Genomic DNA, 6,904 nt, shown 5'->3' with positions numbered 1-6,904 from the left:
AAGGGAGGCGTAGAGGATTAAGGGAACTGTATAAATTAGAAGTCTCCAGATAGATAGATAGATAGATAGATAGATAGATAGATAGATAGATAGATAGATAACAGATGATAGATGATAGATAGATAGATAGATAGATAGATAGATAGATAGATAGATAGATAGATGATAGATAGATAGATAGATAGTTAGATAGATAGATAGATAATTGGTAGATAGATAGATAGATAGATAGATAACCAGATGAAAAGTATAAATCCCACTCAATCATCTTAGTGAGTTTTTATATAATTATATGATGCTTCTAGATGACTCTAAGTCTCCTTTGTACTAAATTTTTTTTTAACTATGACGCTTTCACATTTTTATTTTTGAGTTATTAGAATGCTTAGAAGGTGATAGGTCCTTATTTAATCTCACCCACCACCATCACACCACCAACCCACCTATAGGGGAACTTGAGTTATTTTCTCTGTGCTTTAGTTTCTTCATCATTAAGATGAGAATAATATTACGTTTCTTCTGGGGTTGTTGTGATAATTAAATGAAATAATGCATATAACACATTTGGCCATGTGCCTAACAGTATGTTTATAAAACTACTACAAGTATTTATGAATTACTTCTATTATAATTTAAATCTCTGATGGGAAATGTTGAAAATCATGGAAAAATAAAAGCTTTTGTACTATGTAAAAACCAGGAAATTATCTGCATCTCATTTTAATATTTAGGGATTTGATTCTGTTTCAGGCAGACTAGATGGTTTGGGGATGGGAAGACCACAATAAAACTGGATCCTGCATAAAACATATTTTCCTGAATTGTTGAGCTGGCAAGAAGTAAGGGAAATCTCCGAAGCTGGGTGTGGAGTTGGGTAGGGTTGACATGAGAGGTTGAGGAAAGGTTTGAGCAAAAATTAAAACACTGTATGACAAGAAGGCGATCACACCAAAAAGGGCAAATTTGTAACCATTGTCAAAATTCATCAAATTTAACACTTAAAATTTGTGAATTTTATTATATGTCAAGTATACTTCAATAAGAAAAAGAAACCAGAATATCCATTGAAGGACAAAGGACACCTGTTCCTGAGGCCGGGGGTCCAGATTAGTTTTGGATGTGAAGACTGGTCCTTGAACTGCTGTTCCCAAAGTTGAGGAGCTGAAGCTGGGACCCCAAGATTAAGCTGGGGAACACGGAAGGGAGCTGGCTTTCATGAAATGCATACGTAAATCTTCGGAAGAAAAGACACCTCAATTTAGGATCCTTGATTTTCACAGATGTAAATTTGAAAGATCACCAAATGCATAAGGAAACAAACCACTATGAATGAGAGTCAGCATAAACAATCAACAATACATTTACATTCTTAGAATTTTCTGATATTAGAATTATCATACAAAATATATAATAACAATAAATAATGAACACTCAACAAGATGATCAAAAATTGCCAAATATATTTTTTGAAAATTAAATGGAATTTATGGAAATAAAAAAAATATGTAATCATTAATAATGTAAAAAACTCAATGTATGAGCTAAACAAGAAATTAACTACAGTTGAAGAAAGCATAAGTAAACAGGATATAGATTTGAAGAAATCTATACCAATTGCTACCAAAATATGGAACAGAGAATCATGGATATAGAGAAAATAAGGAGAGGTTAAGGGGTATAGAGGATCAAAGTAAAAGGCTTAACATACATCTAAACAAAGTCCCAAAAGGAAAACATAGGGATAATACCCACAAGGCAATCTTTAAGGAGAAGATGGGTGAGTTTTCCAGAACTTACGAAAGATGTAAATCCTCAGACACATAAAGCACATCCTAGACCAAGTGAGGTAACATTTTAAAATCTACCTCTAGATAAAATGAGGGGAACTCGAAGAAACTTAAAGACAAAGGGAGTATATTAAAAAGCAGTCAGAAAGGAAAGAAAGATTGTCACAAAGAATAACTCTAAGGTTGACAGCAAACTTCTCAATAGCAATCACGGAAGCCAATTGTGAAGTGATATCTTGAAAGTGCTGAGAGAAGAATAACTATAAAATTACAATTGCGAACCCAGCAATATTATCTTTCAAATACAAGGGCAAAAGAAAAGATGTTTTCAGATAAAACTGAAATGGTTTACCACCAATACACCAACCCACACAAAAGAAATTCTCTAAAGCATTACTTTAGAAGAAGAAAAAAATGAATGTAGGAAAAAGGACTGGAAGAAGGGTAAGCAAAAAACTTGGTAAATATGTAAGTAAATCTAATGCAGATTAATAGAATGATGATAATTATGATCATTTTTGTGTATGTTTAATAAAAAGAAAAAAGCTAAAATGGAAGAAAATAACATACACATAAATTAGGAGAGTGGTCCTAAGAGATAATATTCTAAGGATCTTGTCTTTCAGTGAGAGGTTTAAGGTATCATTTTACTCTTTGTTAAATATGCAAGGTAATATTTTGTGGGTAACCATAAAGAATGGAAATAGAGTGTTTAATTTTCACAGCAGGTAGAGGGTAAAATTATGTAGGAACAATGAACACAAGAGGCTTCTTTTCATAATATAATAAATAAAATCAACTACACTCATAAATGTGCAGCCTTGTAGAGTCTTTAGGCCTTAAAATTGGGTTGTGAAGGGTATGGTGCCGGGAATTCCACAGTAATAATTAAACCTGGGTAGAAGAAAAAGGAGGAACATAAGAAGATCCTAGGGATTGTTGGTGGTGAAAGAGAAAGATAGGAACGCTTTTACAGCAGAAAAGTCAAAAGTTGAAGGAGTTGTGTCGGCAGAGACTGAGCTTTATCCATGCCTTGGGTAGAGGCTAGAGGCAGAGCCATGCCAGCTGATGAAAGAATGGCTGACAGATGCTGAGGGAAGAATAGAGTGCTGATACTTATGTCTATCAAATTGGGCATGTGCACTGTGTCTCACAGAAGGCTTCTTCCTGGCCCCAGCCTTAGCTAGAGCAGCTTAAGTAGATCAGGCAGAACAAGGAGGTGAAATAGTCATGAGACGTCTCCCCAGGCAGCACCCAGGACAGCTACCGCCCTGCCACACCCTGCTACACACAGAAGGAAGCTGAATCAGAAGAAGCCAGAGTATGTATGGGCCTTGAAACAGGACTTCAACAAAAGACCTAGCCAGACAAAGCTGGGAATTGGAAGGAAACACCGGATAACACGGGCCCTAGCAACATGGGGAAATGTGCCCAGACACAAATACTTCTATAGTTAATTACTGCCTCCTCTCCTTGCCATACAAGGCACCTAATCTACACCCACCTCTGGCCTCACATGCCCAAGAGTTCCCTCTGCTTCTAAAAAGCATTAAATTATTAAACAGGAAAACACACAAATCATAATATATTTAGAGGACTATATCACAGACTTGAAGGGACATAAAAATACATCTGAGTGATAATAGCTAACATGTATATCCTGCTTACACTATGCCAGACACTATTCTAAATGCTTGACATATATGATCTCATTTAATCTTCATGTGCCCAAGATCACACAGCTAAAAAGAGGAGAGTTGAGATTCAAACACTTTGGTTCCAGAGCCTTCACTCTTAAATTTTATGCTACTTCGAAGTGCTCAAAGCCTGTCTTGCCTGGAAAAGATAAAATTCCAGGTTAGAGCTATGAACTGAACATTGGTGTCCCCCCGGAATTTATATGATAAAACTCTAATCCCCATTGTGATGGTATTAGGAGGTGGGTCTTTGGGGAAGTGATTAGGTCATATGGGTGGAGACCTCATGATAAGATTAGTGGGTTCATAAGAAAAGATCATGAGAAAGATGATCTCTCTTTCCATCACATGAAGACACAGCAGGAAGCCAGCCATCTGTAAACCTCACCAAGACCCCAATTATGCTGACACCCTGATCTCAAACTTGTAGCCTCCAGAAATGTCGTCGTTGAGAAATGTTAAGCCGCCCAGTCTGTGGCATTTCTTATAGCAGCCTGAGTAAGACAATTGGAAATGATGGCTTGTCTTCAAATATTTTTAGAACCATAATGGAAGAAGGGTTAAACTTCTTCTGTATGAATTAAAGAGATTAGAATTTTAAAAGTGACTCTTCAGCCTACTTTGTAACAGTCAGAGGACCCTAGAGAAGAAATGGGGTTTCTCAGGGGGTGCTGATTTCTTCATCACACCCAGTGTTGATAATGGAGAGGATCTCAGCATTGGGTGAGTGGGAAGTTGGATGAGACTCTGTGAAATCTCTCCATGCTTGAGAGTCTATAGGACTGTGAGGGTTGGGGCTAAGGGCTCAGATCCACAGAACTGGATATTGAGGATGCTTAACCTTTATGACAGCTACATTTTCCATTTAACTTTGCTCCTGGGTATCTTGATTTTGTGTATTTTAAGACTTTACACACCTGGATACTCTTTTTTCAGGTCAGTATATCATCTCCTCCAGAAAGTGTTCCCCATCCCATCTCTAATACCAGCTTAGGTGCCCTCCTCCCCACATCTTGTCTCGACCATGACACTTTACACCATAGTGAATTGTCTATTTCAGTCACTCCTTGAATTAATTTCCTAGAGCTGTGATAACAAATTACTACAAAGGGGATAACTTAAAACAACAGAAAACTATTGTCTCACATTTCTGGAGACTAGAAAATCCAAAATCAAGGTATCAGCAGGGCTAGGCTCCCTCAGAAGGCCCTAGGGGAGCACACTTCTTTGTCTTTTCCTAGCTTCTGGTGGTTGCTGACAATCCTTTGTGTTCTTTAGCTTGAGGTTGTATCACTGACATTTCTACGTAGATACATACATAGTCACATAATATATATTCGATGGAGGATGTTAATGCAAACAGTAAAAAACAAAGGATAAATTATTCCATTTCACCTATCTAGCCAATGCTTTTTGGCGTGTTTACCAGAATCTAAAACTTTGGTTGTTCCCTGTCCCTTGTAAAATTTTGTTCTCTGGAACTTGCATTCTTACTCTCAATTGACTCCCCCAACCCAATCCCCCCAAATAACATTTCTTAGTGTCAGCAAATAAAGCTCTTAAAGTATATTCCTAATCTTTTTTTCAAATTCAAACTTTAACTAAAGAAGAAACACCTGCTCTCTTTGCTTCCAGGGAAGTGTCAGTTCCCCTCCGGCTCCATTTGTCCAGATGCCAGGTGAGTCTTTCAGTTCAATGAACAATTCATTTATTCCCTTTTGAGTTTTTATCAGGCATTTGGGCTTCCATTATTTTATAACTTTCTTATAGCACTTTCAAAATTTCGCTTCTTTAAAATAGTTGTTTTTAAAATATAAAATCAGTGAAGACAGACCTAATTCATTCATTCCTAAATTTAGAATTCATTCTGTCATAAAGGTAGCTTTTTGATCTCTTGCCTAGCAGAAGCTTATTGGGCCAAAGCAACAGCATTTAGGCCCTTGATATGGGTTTAAAGCGTCTAAAATGCTGGCACCATGATGTAATGGATTATGTACCTGTATTCATTTCAATATATATGTTTCATTCAATACCCCTGGGAGGATTAAAAAAGGGGGCATTCTTGATAATAGTATTGGGCACTCTCGCATATGCACACACACACACATACATACACACACACTTTGCAGATCCCAAACTCAGAAGGGACATAGGCTCTCTCAATAATTTTAGTAACCTTCAGAGATGGATAAGGGAAAGGAATGAGAGAAGTAGAAGATCCCACATTTTTTAATGTCTCTACATTGTTTCCCAATCACATTTACTGTCACTGGAATCTGCTCCCTTTTATAGAAGAAAATTTCTGGAGCTTCTCTTACCATCTATAATTATTCTTCCTCTTCTTAAGGAGAAAAATATATACTTAAGAGAGCAGAGAGGTTTTTTTCTTTGTGGTTGTTTTTATTCAGAAATTGGAAATATAGACATAAGCCCTAAAAGACTTGTTTACATACTCTATTCTGTTCTCAGCCTTAACCACTCCTGTGGATATAAATAAATGGTGTGAAACGGAACCTTATTTATTGAGATTAATTTTCATTTGCTCCAATTTTTTCCCTAGGGAAGTACACTTATGATGAAACCACTAACTGAAGCTTTCAAATTCATAAGCAGATTAGATGTTTGGGGCTAAAAAATTTAAGATGAAAGTGGAGTGAGTAGAACTGTGCTGTAAGTTTCTATGAGGGGTTTTGATTTCTTCTGAATGAATGAATAAATTTACACGTAATTGTTGAACACCGTATTAAAATACTGGGTTTACAGAACATGTTTAAGACATAAGCTCTGCCCCCGTGGAGCTTGCAGGTCAATTGGAAAGAGGGTTGCAAGTCAGGTGAGAGAATACTGAATATAATAAGAAGTGCCACAGTGCTGTGTGTATAGAGTAACGTATAACTGAGTCATAACAAGAGACAAGAGACTTGATGAGTCTGACTTCTCTTCCCGCAGAAGAGTGGGCAGGGTGGGCGGGGACAAAGCTTAGAAGTGATCTACTGTGGTTGGGGGAAGGTCAGAAAGTCAAGCATGTGCATCTTCCTCCCAGCTCAGCCCTGTTGTGGCCTTGGTGTGTAGGTCTTAGCTAATTAGACCACACTGACCACCAGCTGGAAACAATCAGTTTTACAGACCTTGAGTTGATGCCTCTGGATATGCTCTAAATGATAACATGCTTCCTGCTACAACTGAGCTACAACGTCAGACTTTGTCAGAAAGTCTTTAGCAAACTCGTCTCTTTCCTTCTGCGCTCATGTCACTGGCATTACCTTAAGTAAGACTCTTCTAAGTTTCAGCTTCCTCCCGGGTTTTCACCAAGGGAAACTTTCTGTATCAGGAATTCTCTTCCCAAACTTGCAGGGCCCTGGTGAGCTAAGTGAGGGACACAGTATGGCCACAAGAGGGCAGCAAATAACATGAGACTCC

At 37.5% G+C, this 6,904-nt stretch overlaps 1 protein-coding gene across 1 annotated transcript in view; it reads left to right on the top strand.

The window, feature by feature from the left end:
- CUNH11orf53 (chromosome unknown C11orf53 homolog) overlaps nt 1-6,904 on the top strand; it is a 52,139-nt gene that overhangs the window by 42,336 nt on the left and 2,899 nt on the right. The window lies entirely within an intron of this gene.

Source organism: Pteropus alecto, unplaced genomic scaffold (assembly GCF_000325575.1).
Source record: "Pteropus alecto unplaced genomic scaffold, ASM32557v1 scaffold224, whole genome shotgun sequence".
Lineage (NCBI taxonomy): Eukaryota > Metazoa > Chordata > Mammalia > Chiroptera > Pteropodidae > Pteropus > Pteropus alecto.
Note: the sequence above shows the minus strand (reverse complement) of the source record. Positions and strands in the feature narration are given on the sequence as shown.